Source organism: Rhinatrema bivittatum, chromosome 3 (assembly GCF_901001135.1).
Source record: "Rhinatrema bivittatum chromosome 3, aRhiBiv1.1, whole genome shotgun sequence".
Classification (NCBI taxonomy): Eukaryota; Metazoa; Chordata; class Amphibia; order Gymnophiona; family Rhinatrematidae; genus Rhinatrema; species Rhinatrema bivittatum.
This window is the reverse complement of record NC_042617.1, coordinates 471,539,810-471,560,617: the sequence shown is the minus strand read 5'-3', so window position 1 is coordinate 471,560,617 and position 20,808 is coordinate 471,539,810. Positions and strand designations below refer to the sequence as shown.

Sequence of the window (20,808 nt, the reverse complement as noted above, 5' to 3'; positions counted from 1 at the left end):
AGCATAAGCAAGGGGGGGAGTAGCTGTTATTTTTAGGATATTACTTCCTTTAAAATGACTTTTTAATAGAATATGTGCAGGGTTGTAAATATATACTGGCTAAGATGGATTTGCAACACCAATAATTATGCCATAATGGAATTGTCCACAGTTCAACAGATTGAGGAAGTGTTAGAAGTTTTATTGATTCAAGCCTCTAAATATCCTTATTTTTAATTCTAGGGGATATTAATTTACATTCAGACCTGGGGACAGGTTTTAGGATGCAAGAATTCTTATACACTTTAGGGATAAGTGATTTAACCCAGATTGTGGGGTCAACACATGAAAAGGGACATACTTTAGATTTAGCATTTAGTTCTTCCCGTGCACAGTCAGGAGGGTAGGTAGAGGTTTGGGGGGGACTGAAAGGGTCACACTGTCAGATCATTTCCTGGTTAAATTAAGATTTGCTTTTTGAATGATAAACTAAGAGAGAGCAATACAGAGGACAGTACGTTAAGTATAAATAGGCAAAAATTGAGTCAGATAAATTAAGAGCTATATTGGAGGATTTAGTGGAGCAGTATCAAACAAAGGTGGATGTGGGGGATATAGAGAGCATGACTAGTGGGTGGTATGAATTGTTGGGAGATGCCATGAGGCTTGGAGGGGTAGAAACAAAGAGATATGTTTCTAGGAAGGGTGTGGTTTCTCCTTGGTATTCCATGGAATTGACGAAGAGAGAATGTTGCAGATTGGAAAGGCGTTGGCTGCATCAAGAAATGCTGAGGATAGGAATTTATGGCATAAGACAAACACAGAATATTTTAATCAGATTGTGTTGGCAAAAAGAAAGTATTTCACAGGAGTTGTGAAATCTATTAGCAATAATCCTAGAGTATTGTTTGATATAGTGAAGTCCTTGATGGGGGATAAAACAAGTAAGATTCTACTTTATGAAGATATTCAGGATTCTGAAGCCTTGTCTTTGTTTTTTAAAGAGAAGGAGGATGTATTAATGGATGGTATGAGTGATAGTTTTGGGCAGGGAAATGAGTTGGGAAATAGGTTGGATGAGGGAAAATTGTCTTTGTTTCTAAGAGAAGAGAAAAATATGAAGAATTGTATGGAGGAGTTTGATTTACTTTCTTTGATGGAATTGAAAGAATTCCTTGCTCAAATTAAACCTTTAAGCTTTCATTTAGACTCTTGTCCTTGGTTGTTTCAAGGATGTTCAGATAATGTGTTGAGATATTTGCTGAGCTTGATTAATTGTTCTCTAGAAATTGGAATTGTCCCATAAACTTGTAAGATTGCTGTTGTCTTCCCTATTTAAAGAATGATGTTAGACCCAAGGTTATGTAGAAACTATCATCCAATCTCCAATTTACAGTCAGGCCGATATAGTAAGAATCGTGGGAGAACGGGCACTCTGTGTTGAGCACCCACTCTCCCAACGCATGCCCAGCCACCTCTCCTAGGTGTGCGATTCAGTATTTAAATGAGGGGTCGCGCTAATAAGGAAGCGCTAGGGATAATAGTGTGTCCCTAGCTCCTCCTTATTAGCATAGAGATGGCTGCCGGCAAGCTCCGACAACCGACGCTCAATTTTACTGGCATCAGTTTCCGAACCCGCTGACAGCCACAGGTTAGGAAAATGGATGCCAGTAAAATCGAGCATCTGTTTTTCTAACCTGCTGATTGGTGGGCAGATTTATTTTTATTTTTATTTTTTTTAATTTTTGGTTCCTCTGACTTAATATTGCTAGGATATTAAGTTGGAGAGTGTACAGAAAAGCTTGGCCTCACATTTTACTTTCAGTATCCCGGGGACTAATAGTCTCATCAACATGCATTTCCATGTGATCAGCGCTATTAGTTTTCGGCGGGGGAGGGGAAGGGGGGTTGGACCTGTATTTTTGATGTGCTAAACCCCTTACAGTATAAGGGGTAATAGACGCTCATTGAAAATGCAGCAGCCAATTGCATGGTAAATGGTGCGCTCAGCTGAACGCACCGTACTGTATTGGCCTGAGTACTTTTATTGTTAAAGTGCTAGAGAAATATTGCAAAAGTGGACCCTTGGACTGAGGTGGAGTTGGTGCAACCCACAGCGAGGAGCCCTGTAGGTACCCACCATTGGCAGGCTGAGCTGGCTGGAGTAAAGCCCCAACAGGAGCTTCACCAGTACCAGCCCTCGTTCCCCTTAAGTTCAGCCCTTGGCTGCCGGGGCCTGCTAGACTTAGGCGCAGGCCTCTGTGGAGATGTAGATCTATCGCATAGGGAGTTACAGGCCAGGATGGAAAGAAGCAGAGTCAGTATAAGCAGTGGTCAGGGAAGGTGGCAGGCAGCAGAGACTGGTGCAGACTGTGGTCAGAGACAGGCAGAGTTTGTGCAGTGATGTGGACCGGGCAGAGGTCTGGTCAAGCAGAGTTCAAGCAAGTTGATGAGCAAGCAATGGTCGAAAGGCAGGTGGAGGTCAAGCAGCATCAAAGTACAATCTGAAGTCAAAACCAGGTGTCCAATCCAAAGTCAAAGCCATGAGTCCAATCCAAAGGGCATGGAGAAGAGGAACAACAGGAACAACAGGACAGGCAAGATGCTGAAGACAGATGAGAGAAGGCAAACCACAAAAACAAGAACTCAGGAGAAGACCAGACTTGCGGGGGAACCAGGAACAGGACACGGGAACAAGATGACACACAGCAGAAACAGGAACCAGGAGGCAAGGATCAAGATCAGGAACCAGGAATCCAGAGGAAAACCACTACTCCAATGGAGTCGACCTATTGCCGAGGCATCTGTGGAGGGTTGGAGAAAACCCTTTATAGGAGGAGGTCCTGACATCATCTAAGGGCATCACAGGGAATTTCCCACCATGGGCCCTTTAAATAGCAGCAAATTCAGCATCCCAGACACCTAAGGATGCTAGAGGCACTGGCATTCCTTAGGCCTATTCAGGCATGGCGGCCTGCTGTGCTTTCTTCCAGGGGGTCTGCCCCAACATTGGAGGATTCCACCCGCGGCCTGGGGCTGTACATAAGAGCAGCTGGCTGCAGGTCCCTCCCGCAACTGTTACAATCCTGTGAATTGTTAGGGCTGAGAGGCATTGTTTAAAGCGGTTAGAACATTTTTTGCAGGATAGGAAACTGATGGTTGTGTTTCAGGGACAGGCCTCTAGTGTGAAAGAAGTAAAACTGGGAGTTCCTCAGGGCTCATCTCTCTCCCGTTGTTTTTTTAACATGTTTATGATGCAGGAAGGGACCGTAATATGTGAAGTTGGTTTTAATGCATATATTTACATAGATGTATAGATTTTGGCACCTCTAGGCATTAACTCTGAGGGAGCAGGCCTGCATATAAATCAGTGTTTACAGAAGGTGGCAGAATGGCTGAAGGCTAGTAAACTGATCTTGAGTACTAATAAAATATAAGTATTATGGATGGGGACCGCAGATATTAAAAAACGGCTGAATTTAAATGGCATTGGATTGGTGACTAAAGAAGAAGTGAGATCATTGGGATCATGTTGGATTCACAGTTCAGCTTGGAGAATCATACCTCACATATGGTACATAACATCTATTTAAAAATGAAATGGTAAGACAACTTCGGCCCTACTTGGATCTGACTATGTTCAAAACTAGCATATGTACTTGTACTTTTCCATATAGATTATTGTAATGCCTTATTTTTGGTATTACCAATAAAATCAATGCATAAACTACAAGTAATCCAGATTACTACAGCACACATACTCACTGGCAGCTCTAGAAGAACTTTTGCTAGCTCGTTGTTATTGGCTTTGCGTTGGCTGTCGTGAATGTGAGTTGCAAATTTAAAGTATTATTACTTGCATTTAAGATGTTGCATGGCCCTTATCCCTCCCATCTGAAAAGGAGATTAAATAATATGAGGCATGTAGGAATTTACGATATATAAAAAAACATCGTTTACAGCTTCCCAAGGGAACGGCTTTTCGGCAAAAGCGGTTATTAAACAGGTCTTTCCTGCCACTGTTTCAGTCACGTGGAATAGTTTTTTGCAAGATCAGAAGGAGGAAAAAGATGTATTGAAGTTCCAAAAGAAATTAAAAACATGGATTATATCAACAGTTTTTAATATCTAAGTGGTAAGATTTGAAAATGGTTGATTCCAGGCCCCATGGGAGCAGTTTTATGATTTTATGATTTTGTATTGTTTTAATAATTTTATGTTATATTGTTTTAATGATGTTATGCTATGTTGCAAATCGCTTTGGAAGATTTTATTAGTAAAGTGATCAATAAGTAGTTTGAAATAAATAAATAAATGAGTCCAGCAGCAAGTTGGGGGCTATTCAATTTTTTGCAGTGAGTGCCATATGTATTATTATCTATCTGTTGATGAGAGATTGCTTACGTGCACCCATAGCAAAGAGCTCTTGCTCTCAGAGAATGAGCCTGATCTCTGCAGGTCAGAGTGGCAGACCTGGAAAAATTGATTTAGACAGATTTATATAGAGCAGACCTTCAGGGACATAGTAGAGCAATCCCAACTTGGATCAGACAGCCTTTGTGCTACTTTGGAGGAGCAAGGTCACCTGGCAGGAGACCATCATCTTAGTATAACAGGAAGTGATCCTGTAGCGAGGACCAGCCTGCCAGGTGATGCATTATCTTCTTGCACCAAGGATGTGTTTCCAGGGCAGTGTGTCCAGGAAGAAAGGGTTAGGACAGCCATTATTTGGGTAATTCATTAATTAGGAATGTAGATAGCTGTGTTACTGGTGGACATGAGGATTGCTTGATAGCTTGCCTGTCTTGTGTGAAGGTAATGGAAAGCATACACCAGCTGGATACGATTTTAGAAAGTGCTGGGGAGGAGTTGACTGTCATGGTACATGTGGGTGCCAATGACATAGGAAGGTGTTGTGGTTCATTGAAATAAGAATACTTAAAGCCACTAGCTGTAGAGAAAATCTTTTTTATTTAAATATAAAAAAATAAAGCCTTATGGAGAGACAGAGTGCTATGCAAGGCAATAGCATAAACTCCCTCGCAAATGATTTTAGTGATAACAAAGCATTATATAGAATTTCAGTTGTATATTTCTAACCCCTAAACTAAGTTACATAACTGTCAAAACTTCTATTATTGGCTTTCTATTATAAACAAATAATCTGAATGTCCATATGGTAATTTAATTCGTCTCACATATAAATGTTTTTTTCGAATTTGCCAGCATTAGCAATCTTGTGTTTATTCTAAGAATATTTTCTATAATCTTAGATGGAATGTCAATTGTCCTCATCCTGTTCTATTTCTAGATATGTTTCTATAATCTTAAATGGAATGTAAACTGGTCTCATTTCTGATTTTGCATGGAATATCAACTAACCTCATATCAGTTCAAAATGTTTTACAACCTTGTATCTCAGCATCTTTAACTAGCTTATAGTGCTGGTCTGCCTAGGTAAACAATTACAAGGTTGTAGCACAAATGTCCTGTATACTGTTATACTTGTTAGCAATTATAAAGGCTGCTTATGAAAAATTAAAAACTTAGGAGAACAGGAATAATGACTTCTTGTGTGACATGTCAAAAAATGTTTCATTGAGACTAAGGGCTTATGAGCACTCACATCAAAGGTACAGAAGGGAGGTCATGGAGGCTAAATTTAGGATCTTTTGTAGAAAACTGAAATCCAGAACCTCCAAAGTCGCATTTTCAGAAATGCTTCCTATTCCATGCACAGTACCCTAGAAGCAAGCTGAGCTTCAGAATCTCAGTGCATAGCTGAGATGATAGGGCAAGGAAAAAGGTTTTAGATTTATTAGAACTTAGGAACATTCTGGGGAAGGGGAAGCCTAATCCAATGGGATGGGCTCTACTTTAACCAAAGTGGATCTAGGCTGCTGGTGCTAACATTTAAAAAAGGAGATTGAGCGGCTTTTAAACTAGACCATGGGGGAAAGTTAACACTCACTCAGAAGCATATGGTTCAAAGGGATATATCGTCCAAAGATACTTGCAAAACAGGGGAATTAGAATATCCCAGTAGAGATGTTGTGTTTAAGGCAGAAATAGCCCAGATGGGAGTAGACAAAGAGCACCCAGATATGAATGATTCTCAGGCCCAGTGCAACACATTGTACATACTGTGCAATTGCACGGGGCAGCACACCTGGGGAGGAGGTGGCAGCAGTGGGTGGAGTCAGTGTGACCTTGTCCTCCCAAAACCCTGTGGTCCAGTGCAGTGTCGACAAGAGCAGACATTGTAAACTCTGCTTCCTCCCTCTATCACCTCCTCCCCCATGGTGCCAGTCACAGAAGCCAGTATCTTTTTTTTTTTAGATCGGAATTCAATGATCGCTTCCTGCTGAAACTTAGGAGACACTGAACCCTCCTGGCAGCTTTTTTTTTTATATACAGTCAGTTCCTGTGTCATAAGGTGGGAGGTATAATTGTCTCAGGCCATGTACTGCCAAAAACACTTGAATTGCATGGGGCCACCAAAAAGAAAAAGTGCAGGAATAGGAACAGAAGGCTCTGAGCAACACAAGGAGCCTGGTAAGATGAGAAAGAGAAGTACTTTGCTGGTGTGGCCTGTTGTCAAACATGGGTCAGGGGATGTGTGAGAATGGGAGCTATCCTGCCTACCAGCCTGGGTAGTGTGTGTATGTGTGTGTATGGCAGCCTGGCTTGTGTGTGAGCTGTGAATGGCAGCCTGGCTTATGTGTGTGTGAGTGTGTGTGTGTATGGCAGCATGGTTTGTTGGTGTGCTGTGAATGGCAGCCTGACTTGTGTGTGTGTGTATGTGTGTGTGAGTGGAAGACTGGCTTATGTGTGTGTGCTGTAAATGGCAGCCTGACCTGTGTGTGTGTGTGTATGTGTATGTGAATGACAGCCTGGGTTGTGTATGTGTGTCTGAGTCTGTGTGTGAATGGCTTCCTTGGTTCTATGTGTGTGAGAATGGCAGCCTGGCTTATGTGTGTGTGTGTGTGTGTATGTATGTATGTGTGAGTGTGTATGTGTGTGTGTGTGTGTGTGTGTGTGTGTGTGGCAGCAAGGTTTGTTGGTATGCTGTGAATGGCAGCCTGACTTGTGTGTGTATGTGTGTGTGTGTGTGTGTGTGTGAATGGCAGACTGGCTTATGTGTGTGTGCTGTAAATGGCAGCCTGACTTGTGTGTGTGTTGTATGTGTATGTGAATGACAGCCTGGGTTGTGTGTGTGTGTGTGTGTCTGTGTCTGTGTGTGAATGACTTCTTTGGTTCTGTGTGTGTGAGAATGGCAGCCTAGATTGTGTGTGTGTGTGTGTGTGTATGTGTGTGACAAGCAGCCTGGGTCGTGTGTGTGTGTGTGTGTGTGTGTGTGTGAATGGCAGCCTGGGTTGTGTGTGTATGTGTCTGTGTGATTGACAGCCTGGGTTTTGTGTGTGTGTTTGTGAATGGAAGCCTGCCAGCCTGGGTGTATGTGTGATGAAAGTTTGTGCAATACCCAGTAATCCATGACAAGCTCAGGGTGACTGGAAATGAAAAGATTTCAGGTATGGGAAGCTTGGGATTTTTCAATCCTTATTAGTTTTAATTATTAGGCGTTTGTTTATTCTATTTTGAAATATTTTATTGTTGTTCAGAAATTTTTTAAAAAATTTTATATGTGTTCTTAATTATTGAATGTTATTCTGTTCATCAGCTGTTTGCAATATTCTTTTTATTAGTATAGTTTCTTATAACTGATTTATATTTCTTGATTTTATTGTTTGATTTATGAAGATGGTGATATTTCTGTTTTTCCATTGCTGCATAGCATACAGAGTCTGGCTTGTTGCAGTTTCCAGCTCGGTTTCTGTCTATATGTTTCTATTTATACTTTATTCTGTATTTGGTGAGGATATGCCTGTGTTCCGCAAGTGTGACTGAGGTGGTGTATTCTGCTAGCATGTTGTTTCAGTTTAGGGATTTATAGTAGCCTGGTTTGTTCTGCTTTCTTAATAGGATGTGTTTTAGGGCCTGGTGTAATATTTGCAGTGTTGCCTTTTCATAGATAGGGTTGTTCCTGTTTGAATGCTTGAAGTTAGTACTGTTTTGGTTTGGGAAGCTTACTGTATTGTCATTCAGTTTACTCAAGGGCCAAACCCACACCTAACGTGTTACAATAGGCCTAATACTATATGGATTCCAAGTGCCTTTTTTTGCAGGGTTTTCTGTGTGGCACCACAGCAGTGCATGTTTTTCTATACAACAAAATGGTACCAGTTACAAGGCCCAGCCAGTGCCATTTTTACGTACCAGTAGGTGGGGCAAGAGCACCTGGAGATCATTCCTGCACAATTTCAGAATTTTGGACCGTAGATGGTGTAGCGGCCAAGCAAGGAGTTCCCCAGGGTTCCTCGCTCTCGCCGACCCTATTCAACATATATCTTCTCCCCCTATACCAACTACTCAATAACCTCAACCTCAACCTCACCTATTTCATTTATGCGGACGACGTGCAGATCCTAATCGCCATCAAGGATCCCATCTCCGACACTCTAAACTATTGGAATAGCTGCCTACATGCTATCAATCTTCTTCTCACAAGCCTCAGCCTTGTTCTCAATACGTCCAAGACTGAACTGCTGGTCATTTTCCCCAATGATAATAACCCACTAGCCAACTCTACTAATACACCATTAGTAAATCAAGTGAGAGACCTCGGAGCCATCCTAGACTCCAGAATGAACCTTAAAAAATTCATTAACAACACCACTAAAGAAGGCTTTTACAAACTACAGGTCCTAAAACAGTTAAGACCTCTCCTTCACTTCCATGACTACCGCTCGGTCCTTCAAGCCATACTATTCTCAAAGATTGACTATTGTAATGCGCTTCTGCTTGGTCTCCCAGCTTCTTCTACCAAACCTCTTTAGATGCTGCAAAACGCTGCAGCCAGGATCCTCACAAACTCTCGCCGTATGGACCACATCACACCGATTTTAAAAATACTTCACTGGCTACCCATCCGCAACAGAATTCTCTTCAAGACACTGACCATCATTCACAAAACCATATTTCAGCAATCCTCTCTCCAACTCACCATACCCCTCAAACCACACTCCTCAGCAAGACCAACCAGATCTGCATACAGAGACTCCCTCCAGGTTCCCCCGAACAAATCTGCTATACATAACGCCATTGAAAAACGAGCGCTATCAACTGCTGGTCCGCATCACTGGAATTCTCTCCCGCCAGATCTCCGCAAGGAACATTGTCATATCACATTCAGAAAAAAATTAAAAACATGGCTGTTCGCCCAAGCATTTCCCTGAATAAATCCTTATGGTAACCCACACGGACCAACACTCCACTGTTGCGTCCTCTTTCCGCCTCACAAAGGAACTGTTTTCTGCTAACTGCACTCTTATATAACTTGCCTAATCGACCCCTCTGTGTAAATTTTACCATGTGTAAATTTAAAGTGTAAATTGTATTTAATTTTACTATGTAAGCAACTGCTCTCTGCTCACATGCACGGCTCTCCAGTTAGAAATCGTTAATCTATCCCTTTTTTCTAACAGCCCTGTTCTATATTCCCTGTTGTAATGTAACTTTCGCTTTCAGTGTTAACTGGTTTACCCCCTAGTTTATTGTAAACATGCACTGCTGTGGTGCCACACAGAAAACCCTGCAAAAAAAGGCACTTGGAATCCATATAGTATTAGGCCTATTGTAACATGTTAGGTGTGGGTTTGGCCCTTGAGTAAACTGAATGACAACAATATAGTAAACTTCCCAAACCAAACCAAAACAGTACTGTAATGTAACTTTCGCTTTCAGTGTTAACTGGTTTACCCCCTAGTTTATTGTAAACCGGTACGATAAGACTTGGTCTTGAGCATCGGTATATTAAAAGAATTTAAATAAATAAATAAAAATAAATAAATAAAATGTCTGAATGTAAATGCAAGGAGTCTGAACAATAAGATTGGTGAGTTACAAAGTATGTCATTATACAAGTACATAGACATTAGGCATTTCAGTACATGGCGGAAGAAGAAGAATCAATGGAACATTGTGATATAAATTATATTGATGCGTTAGAGCAGATTTATTTATTTTATTTATTTATTAATTTCTATACCGGCTTTCACGACCAAAGGTTGCATCAAGTCGGTTTACATTTAACAAGTCGTGTAATAAATTGGAGGAGGGGGTGGCACTATATGTAAAAGATGGCATAGCCATGTTGGGAGTGGGCACCAGAGAGCGTGAGCCTCTGTGCCACAATGTGACCGACACAACCCCGGGGATGGCCGTGGTCCATGCCGCAGGCAGGCGAGCACATCCAGGTATGAGCTAGGCTGAAGCTAAAGGCTGGAGACTTAGAACAGAAACACTCGGAGACTTGGAACAGGAACATACTCAGCAAGAAGCAGGAAGAATGGAATAAATCTTCCTTGCCTCCAAACATAGCAGATAGTGCAAAAAGACAGTTATTTCAAAATATACTTCCTCTGTATCAGGTCACTGTCAGATCTATCCTCTGAAGGAGAGGTAGCACACTGCACGCCTTTCTTACACCAAAAATGTCTCGAATATAGGAATATATTGTAAATTACTCTCGCTTTCTCAAAATCAACGAATGTTGCAAAATAATTGTAAAATATACGTCAACTAGCCACTTCCTTCAAATATTTCAAAGAATCAAATTTTCGGAACCAAGTCCCACTACACTATATTTATGCACACGATTTATAGACCTTCATAACATCCCGCGGTCTCTTTGAGCATTTCTGCTCTGTGTTAAGCTGCTTATGGGATCATCTTTAATCATAGGTCTTGAGTTCACCCGTATTCAAATTATTTTTTTGTTTTTGTTTTTTCAAGCAGTTTTTCATTTAAGTAAAATATACCATGCGGTATTAAAGCATTTTTGTCATTCCGTTTTTAGAATAATAATTCAAGATACTTCCCTTCCGGGGATAACAGAGCCCAGTTCATGGAGGGTGCTGCCCTTCCGATGGTAACAGAGTACAGTTCGACGTGACCATGTTTCGCATCCAAAGCTGTCTCAGGAACTTCTCTGACTGTGTGTCATTTCTTCATTACTGGATGGGGTGTCTGCGGTTACACTTTAATTCCTTAAGCCCGCGATCGTATACATTGCGTCGTCGTGGTACGGGAGGCATCCATAGGAATTAAAGTGTAACTGCAGACACCCCATCCAGTAATGAAGAATTGACACACAGAGAAATTCCTGAGGCAGCTTTGGACGCGAAACGTGGTCACGTCGAACTGTACTCTTACCATCGAAGGGCAGCACCCTCCATGAACTGTGCTCTGTTATCTCCGGAAGGGAAGTATCTTGAATTATTATTCTAAAAACGGAATGACAAAAATGCTTTAATAACGCATGGTATATTTTACTTAAATGAAAAACTGCTTGAAAAAACAAAAACAAAAAAATAATTTGAATACGGGTGAACTCAAGACCTATGATTAAAGATGATCCCATAAGCGGCTTAACAAAGAGCAGAGATGCTCAAAGAGACCGCGGGATGTTATGAAGGTCTATAAATCGTGTGCATAAATATAGTGTAGTGGGACTTGGTTCCGAAAATTTGATTCTTTGAAATATTTGAAGGAAGTGGCTAGTTGACATATATTTTACAATTATTTTGAATATAGGAATGCCACAATCCACTGCAACAAGGGGAGCCAGCTCTCACAGGGAATTCTCAAAATTGGCTTTAAAGAGTCCAAAGCAAGCTTAAAGGCTAGACACATGAGTCAATGGGTGGCTGGCCCCTAAATAGGATCACTTCCTTATTCCTTTCCTATAAATTAAGGAAAAATTACACAAATGGAGGCAGCAGGCTCCTGTCTGCTTGAAAATCTAACTAAAAATCTACAACCAGTCTGAACTAAAGCTAAACTAAAAATCCATGAGGATAGATGGTGCTTTGGGATGATAACAGCTAAGATACACCATCTGCTGTTTCCACATGGAGGAGCAAAACCCAAACCTCTCTCACTAATTTCTACACAGAACATTCCCATCCTTTAAGGTAGGGAAACCAGAGGTTCCCTACACTAGTACTGTTGCTATCTAGAAGATAAATGTTCTAAGGGTCTGATTCACTAAGGCCTTTCTCTTATTCTGTGTAAAGGAGGAAAACCTTGATAAATTAAGCCCTAAGCTTCTACTTCCTGTTTTTACTCTTCAGATGGAAACACCAGAAATGTATGATCAGATTCATACACTTACCTGGAAAACAAAGGGGTGCCCCTAACTAAGAACATGCCATACTGGGTGAGACCAAGGGTCCATCAAGCCTAGCATCCCGTTTCCAACATTGGCCAATCCACAGGCTACAAGTACCCGGCAAGTACCCAATCATTAATTAGATCCCATGCTACTGATGTCAGTACTAGAAGTGGCTGTTTCCTAAGTCAACCTGATTAATAAGCAGTTAATGGACTTCTCCTCCTCTGGTATGCAAATGAGTCTTCCGGTCCTCTTCTACTGCAAAGGGTGCGGGCCTCTGGAAGCTGGGGCTGTGGAGTTCAGAGATTGGATCGCTTGCTGTGACCTCTGAGTCCTCTCCCAGGGGATGCTGGGAACAGTATGCAGATGAGCCTTCCGGTCCTCTTTACTGCACAAGAGAAAGGGGCTGTACCATTAAAGAAGTAGGTGTATACAGAACAACAGTTTTAGCATCTACCAAGGTGTTCAATTCCTTCCTTTTTACGCCACAAGAGTTTGGGATTATTAAGAGCATTGCCTCAGTCATAGAGATTTTACTTCACTCCATACTGTCATTTATTATGATTAAACACTGTAAAAAAAATCCTCACAAAATAATAACACATCATCATTTAGATTTTAAACAAAAGCTCGGAAACATGAATGGGACGTGGGCTCATTTATGAGGTGCCAAACCCAAAGTACTCAGCTTTTTTTTCCCCTCCCTGTTCTCTTTGCCTATCCCAGAGTGCAGATCATAAACAAAACACATCATTATCAAATGACCTCCTCTCTTCCTGACGGAGACATGAACCAGCAAAGCTCCAGTGAGTCACTTGTATGAGAATAGTAAATGCTTTATCAGTAGTCCGCATCAAACCTAACAACAGGGAACGCGATCTGATAAAGCATTCATCTGCTTTCATGCTGGCAAATTAAGGAACCCATGCAACAAGCCGCATTAAAATCACTGGGTGAGGCATGACACCTGACAATTTTAAAACAGAAGTTAAACCCCTTAGTAATGGGGAACAGATCAAGCTAATGATGTGTAGAATGTAGCTGCACTAAAATGACCATGTTAAAGTGGGTGCAGCCATTGTAATTCTTTCTTTCTTTCCAAATATTTGATAGATCGCTTTTCTCAAAATGGTCTCAAAGAGGATTACAATCAATAAGGAAAAATTCACATTTGATCAAGGGTCATGTGCAATTATCATTAAATCAGTCTCATGCATAGTGGATATGTCTACCTCATTAACAATAAAATTAGGGGGAAGGCCTGATTGAACATCCATGCCTTTGCTTTCTTCATGGTGAAGGGGTAATGTAGTCTTGTTCCAGATTTTGGGTGCATAATAGCTGTAAGCCTGAAGTCTTATACAGTTTTGCAGAGGTTGTGGTTGGGGTTCAGGAGGAGGTGAGAGAGGCCTTTCAAGAGGATTGGAGTTCTCTACTGGGGGGTGTAGCCAGCAAGAAGGCAAGAGAGGTATTCAGGAGCCTGCTTGTTCATACATTTAATGACAAAGTAAAAGGTTTTGAATTTAATCCTGGTTTCTACCAGGTGCCAGTGCAGTTTCTGTATTATAGGAGTTATGTGGTCCATCCCTTTGGCCTCTACCAAGATTCTGGCTGTAATAGTTTGCAGAAATTGGAGTCATTTCATATTGTACTGAGAGTTGCCATTCAGTTGAGTTACAATAGTCTGACTGGCTGGTGATTACTGCATGATTTTTGGTGGTTAGGTTGTATTGATCTAGGTAGTACCGTAGTTGGCTGATTTGACATAGAAACATGAAGGAAGCTCTTACTACCTTTGAGATGTGGAATTGCATCATGAGATTTTTGTTAGGTTGAACTTTGACGCTTCTTACTGATTCCTTAAGATGAAAGGGGGATCCTGCCACATTTAGCAAATCATTAACTGATGGTATTTTCTTTGTGTTAACTAGTGCAAAGTGAAAAGCAAGGGTAGCATGGGGGAAATTCCCATCTCCTTCTGCACCCCACTCCAAATCTCAGAGCATACCCAATCTCCCTTACTGGAACCCTTCAGAGCCATCCAAATCCCTTTTTGATGTAAAAGTCAGACATCTGCTTTCCAGATCCCCCTAATGTCAAAACCAGAAACCTGCCCTCTCTTTCTGGCCTTTTCTTCTCTCTATGCCAGCAAAAGTATACTTTCCTACATCATTCCAGTTCCAGCACTGACAGCAAAATGTTACTGATTGTCGCCAGTTTGCACTATAAATCACACTTTAACATTTCACATGAGGGGAGGTCATATCCTTAGGGCAATACCCCAAAAGAAGCACCCCCACAACAAATTGTTATTATTTGTGATAATTGTGGGTGGATCCTTGGGCCGGTGGCAGATGACCATGACCCCGGGGGAAGATCCCGAGAGGGGCCACCGGTCAGGCTCAGAGTTGGGAGACAGACACACACTAGATCTTTTATTCAACTGTATAGTGAACCACCAGAGGTGGCAGTAGTGAGCTGGAAGAGCCCAGCTGGGCTGTAGTCCCTCAGGCATTGGAACAGTGATCCCAGGATGGCTGAGCTGTAGAGAAACTGAATATAGTGAGTAGGCAGAGAATGCAGAGTTCAGGAACAGAACCTTGAAGCAGCCCAGAGGCTGGAATGAAGTAGGCCCTCGAGGAATGAGTACTTGGTTCCAGGGAAAGCTCTGAGAGAGAGATGGTAACTCACTGGTGTTGTAGGCAGCGGTGACTTCCTGGCAGAAGTAGTATTCAGTAGCATGTCCGGGAACGTGGGCCCTCGAGGACCAAGTACCAGTTCCAGACTGCGACCTGAAAAGCAAGAGAGAGAATGAGGCCACTGAGGAGCGGGTACCCCTGGTAAAGTCCGATGAGGCAGAGTAGCAAGGTATGCGGAGAGCGAATCCCATCTGAGGCGATACCTGATGGAGGAAACTAGGTAAACCGTTGCTAACTTGAATAGCTAGCAAAAACAAGGACCTTAAATATCCGGGCTTGATGACATCATCACCGGGGATGCCCCTGAAGTTCGCGCCACAGCTGGTACTTGAGTCAGGGCCGCACCGCGTGCGCGCCCTTAGGCTTCAGAAGAACATGGCGGAAGGCAGCGTCTAGCCGGTCTGGGGATGCCGGAGGAGAACGGCAAGATGACGCCACGGCAGCCAAACTTCCATCAACCAAAGAGGGAGTCGCCAAAGAGGTAAGGTGGGCGGAGTGGAGACATCGGCCAGTGACAGTCGCAACACAAATCTACTGCCAATTCCATCACTCTGACAATTAAAAAGCAGCTTCCAGATCTCTAATGCCTCTCATCCTCTTCTCATCAACCAAAAACTGTCTCCAGGGTCCCCCTTGACTCTCAGCCTCCCCTTCCAACTGCAAAATGGGCCTCCTGGCTCCCTCCCACCCTTCTGAACTCAGATTCTCCCAGCAAACCGTAAAGTCTTAGCCAATAGCAGGGAATCCATGCACCTCCTTCTGGCACTGCAGTTACATTTTCAATGGCCCTGCCTACAGCACATCATAATGTATCATACCTGAAAGCTTACTTTGATGTTGGAGGGGGTGGGGAGAGAAAGGGGTCTCAGAGAACATTTTTGGTCTCAAGGGAAGAGTGAGAGAGAGATTGAGACCTGGAGAATGCTTGGGGTTGTCAGGGACAGTCCACAGTGTAATTGCAGCTAGGGTTGCCATCTGGCTCCATGTCAAAATGAACAGGCTAATCCAGTCCTGGTTTTATCCTATTACATGCAAGGACTTGTAGTTCTATGGGCATCTCTCAATCTTTTATACCACCATAGAATTTTGCTCCGTGAACAAACAATTTATTGAAATTTGTCATCTAATTCTCCTAACACCAAACTTGTAGGAGATAATCAGATTTACAAGTTACTAGAGATGTGAATCGTGTCCTCGATCGTGTTAACGATCGATTTCGGCTGGGAGGGGGAGGGAATCGTATTGTTGCCGTTTGTGTGTGTAAAGTATCGTCATAATCGTTAAAATCGTGAGCCGGCACACTAAAACCCCCTAAAACCCACCCCTGACCCTTTAAATTAAATCCCCCCCAAATGCCTTAAATTACCTGGTGGTCCAGTGGCACACTAAAACCCACCCCCGACCCTTTAAATTAAATCCCCCACCCTCCCGAACCCCCCTCCCAAATGCATTAAATTACCTGGGAGTCCTCCGTAGCGGCGGTCCGTGGCTAAATCGGGGGAAGGGGGAGAGCACGAAAACCGGCACACTAGATCGTGAGGTCTTCAGCCGGCGCCATTTTTCAAAATGGCCGCCGCAAAATGGCGGCGGCCATAGACGAAAACGATTCGACGCAAGAGGTCGTTCCGGACCCCCGCTGGACTTTTGGCAAGTCTTGTGGGGGTCAGGAGGCCCCCCCAAGCTGGCCAAAAGTTCCTGGGGGTCCAGCGGGGGTCAAGGAGCAATTTCCTGCCGCGAATCGTTTTCCGTACGGAAAATGGCGCTGGCAGGAGATCGACTGCAGGAGGTCGTTCAGCGAGGTCCGGAACCCTCGCGAGATTTCCGGACCTCGCTGAACGACCTCCTGCAGTCGATCTCCTGCCGGCGCCATTTTCCGTACGGAAAACGATTCGCGGCAGGAAATCGCTCCTTGACCCCCGCTGGACCCCCAGGAACTTTTGGCCAGCTTGGGGGGGCCTCCTGACCCCCACAAGACTTGCCAAAAGTCCAGCGGGGGTCCAGAATGACCTCTTGCGTCGAATCGTTTTCATCTATGGCCGCCGCCATTTTGCGGCGGCCATTTTGAAAAATGGCGCCGGCTGAAGACCTCACGATCTAGTGTGCCGGTTTTCGTGCTCTCCCCCTTCCCCCGATTTAGCCACGGACCGCCGCTACGGAGGACTCCCAGGTAATTTAATGCATTTGGGGGGGGGGGGTTCGGGAGGGTGGGGGATTTAATTTAAAGGGTCGGGGTGGGTTTTAGGGGGTTTTAGTGTGCCGGTTTTCCTGCCCTCCCCCTTCCCCCGATTTACGATTTTTTGACGATAAATCGGGGGAATTGGTATTGTATCGTGGCCCTAACGATTTTTGACGATTTAAAATATATCGGACGATATTTTAAATCGTCAAAAAACTATTCACATCCCTACAAGTTACTGTGTGCAATAGAGTAAAAAACCTGGACTGGATCATCCTGTTCCTTATGACATGGAGCCAGGGAGTAACCCTAACTGAAAGCAGGTAATCAATAGAATGTACCATATAGTCAATCATTGTAATCTGCACTCCTTCTGAGGAGGAACAGCAAAACTATGCAAACTTCTTCCTGAAGGCCTTCTGCGGCTGGCAGACAATGACACTAATATTTAGCTCATGAACATATTGCCATATGCAATAGAGACTGGGCTAAACTTTCAAAGCTTATAGAGAAGTTAGATCAGTGGTGTACCTAAAGTATTTGGCACCTGGGTGAATATTTCCTTTCGCACACAGCCCCCAAGGTTCATTCTCCATCTCCCCCACCCCCAGTGATCTCTGTTTCCCCCCTCCCTCACACAGGCTCCCTCTCTCACTGCCAAACATGCACCTTTACTCCCATACACACACACACACACACACACACACAGGCTCCTAGTCTCTTACCTACATATGCACACACACACACACACTCCCATACACACATGCAAGCTCCCAGTCTCTTACTCAAGTACACCCACATCACATACAGACGCACACACACCCTCACTCCCATACACACTCACACAGGCTCCCAAACTCTTACTTACTTACATACACACACTCTCACACACCCTTTCCTCTCTCAATCACATAGGCTTACATGCAGACATTGTGCCTTATCCCTCTTCAGCTGCCTGTGGCTATCCAGCCACTCTCTTCACTGTCTTCCACCACTCGTGGCCTGGCGGCCTTCCTCTTCTTCTGTAGCAAAGTGGATGGGCTCTGCTTGCAGCCTAGCAGCCTCTTTTCTCTTTTGCCGCAGGTAAGTAGAGCTCCACTCGCAGTCGCCAACCTTCCTCTCTATGTCAAACCCCTCCTGGCTGGCATACCCTGCTGGCTGTCACCCGGAGTGGACTGTACCCCAGCACCCCACCTTAGTATGCCACTGAGTTAGATGTCTAAAATCTATACTTAGATATCTACCACATTAGACAGAAATGTAACATTTTTTAGCACTTCCATTTGTGCATTTATGTATTGGGGATGTCTAATTTTGGATGGCCATCTAGGTAGGGGAATCTGGAAGCATGATTTGCCTTTAAATGTCCTGCCATAATTTTAGGAACATAAGAACATAAGATATGCCATACTGGATCAAACCAAGGGTCCATCAAGCCCAGTATCCTGTATCCAACAGTGGCCAACCAAGTCACAAGCACCTGGCAAGCACCCAAACATTAAATGAATAGATCCCAAGCTACTAATCCTTATTGATTAATAGCAGTTTTGGAGTTCTGCTCTAGGAACTTATCCAAACCATTTTTAAACCCAGTTATACTAACTGCCATAATTACATCCTCTGGCAATGAATTCCAGGGCTTAATTATGAGTTGAGTAAAAAAAATGTTTCTCTAATTTGTTTTAAATGAGCTACTTGCTTACTTCATGAAGTGCCTTGTATTATCTGAAAGAGTAAATAACTGATTCACATTTATCCATGCAAGTCCTTTCATAATTTTGTAGACCTCTATCATATTCCCCCCTAAGCTGTCTCTTCTTCAAACTGAATAGCCTTAAACCTCTTTAGCCTTTCCTGATAGGGAAGCTGTTCCATACCCTTTGTTATTTTGGTCACCTTTCTCGGTACTTTCTCTAGTGAACTATATCTTTTTGAGATGCAGCGGCCAGAACGACACACAGGGATAGATTTTCAAATAGCGCGAATTGGCCTACTTTTGCTGGCGCATCAGGCACAAGCAAAAGTAAGCTGGATTTTAGTAGATACGCGCGGAGCCGCACGTATCTGCTAAAAACCTGGATCGGCGCGCGCAAGGCTATTGATTTTGTATAGCCGGTGCGCGCCGAGCCTCGCAGCCTACCCCCGTTCCCTCTGAGGCCGCTCCGAAATCGGAGCGGCCTCGGAGGGAACTTCCTTTTGCCCTCCCCTCACCATCCCCTCCCTTCCCCTACCTAACCCACCCACCCGGCCCTGTCTAAGCCCCCCCTTACCTGGGGGCGGGTACAGAGGGCGGGTACGGAGGGCGCGCCCCCGGACCGCCCCGGGCCATAGCCACGCCCCCGTACCCGCCCCCAAAATGCTGCCGACACGCCCCGAAAACGCTGCTGCGCTCGGTCCCACCCCGACACGCCCCCCTCCGAAAACCCCGGGACTTACGCGAGTCCCGGGGCTCTGCGCACGCCGGTAGGCCTATGTAAAATAGGCTCACCGGCGCGCAGGGCCCTGCTCGCCTAAATCCGCCCGGATTTGGGCGGATTTAGGCGAGCAGGGCTCTGAAAATCCGCCCCACAGTGTTCAAGGTGCAGTCTCACCATGGAGCAATACAGAGGCATTATGACATCCACCATTTTATTTGCCATTCCCTTCCTAATAATTCCTAACATTCTGTTTGCTTTGTTGACCTCCACAGCACACTGAGCTGACGATTTCAAAGTATTATCCACTATGATGCCTAGATCTCTTTCTTGATTGGTAACTCCTAATGTGGAACTTAACATTGTATAACCACAGCAAGAGTTATTTTTCTCTATATACATCACCTTGCACTTGTCCACATTAAATTTTATCTGCCATTTCGATGCCCAATCTTCCAGTCTCATAAGTTCCTCCTGCAATTCATCACAATCCACTTGAGATTTAACTAGTCTGCATAATTTTGTGTCATCCGCAAATTTAAGCACCTCACTTGTCGTGCCCCTTTCCAGATTATTTATAAATATATTAAAAAGCATTGGTCCTAGAGCAGATCCCTAAGGCACTCCACTGTTTACCTTTTTCCAGTGTGAAAACTGACCATTTAATCCTACTCTCTGTTTCCTGTCTTTTAACCAGTTTGCAATCCACAAAAGGATGTCAGCTCCTATCCCATGACTTTTTAATTTTCTTAGAAGCCTCTCAGAAAACTAAAAACAAAACACTGGACATATAAAGGTGATGCCATTTATGTGTCTAATCTTGCACTGAGTTTTAAAGAGTTCCGACAGGAAAATGTTTTGCGTAAGAGTGGTTGTCTAGGTTTTAAAAGTATTTTCTATATACGCTTAGAAAAAAAATAATGATATTCTTTGATTGTATGTGTAATTCCTGAACTAAAATCCTCATCAGGATTCCCTGTATGTATGAGGGGAAAGGGGAGAATATTTATCATCAAGAGCCTGGATGTTGTTTCAAATTCCATGAATACAGTGGAAAACTTATGATATGTATTATTTTCCTTTTCAGATCCCTTCTTAATTTTAGATTGCAATTATGAAGCTTCCTTTCAAACTTGAATGGGATCCTTGAGTGAGCCAGGTAACACACTTAAATTCCCAATTTGTTATACATTAAAGAAGATGTCTTGGTTAGTACTTGAATTGGATTGCCGACCATCTGGTCATTCTTGATGAGACGTTGCCGTGAGCTGCAGCTATCATCACGTTTTGTAACCTACTGTCGTC

The 20,808-nt window shown here is 43.5% G+C and overlaps 1 long non-coding RNA gene across 1 annotated transcript in view; it reads left to right on the top strand.

Moving 5' to 3' along the window:
- LOC115088832 overlaps positions 1–20,808 on the top strand; it is a 67,491-nt gene that overhangs the window by 28,999 nt on the left and 17,684 nt on the right. Inside the window, exon 2 of the long non-coding RNA XR_003855921.1 lies at positions 20,591–20,662. This is a non-coding gene — a long non-coding RNA (uncharacterized LOC115088832). The remainder of the gene's footprint in view (positions 1–20,590; positions 20,663–20,808) is intronic.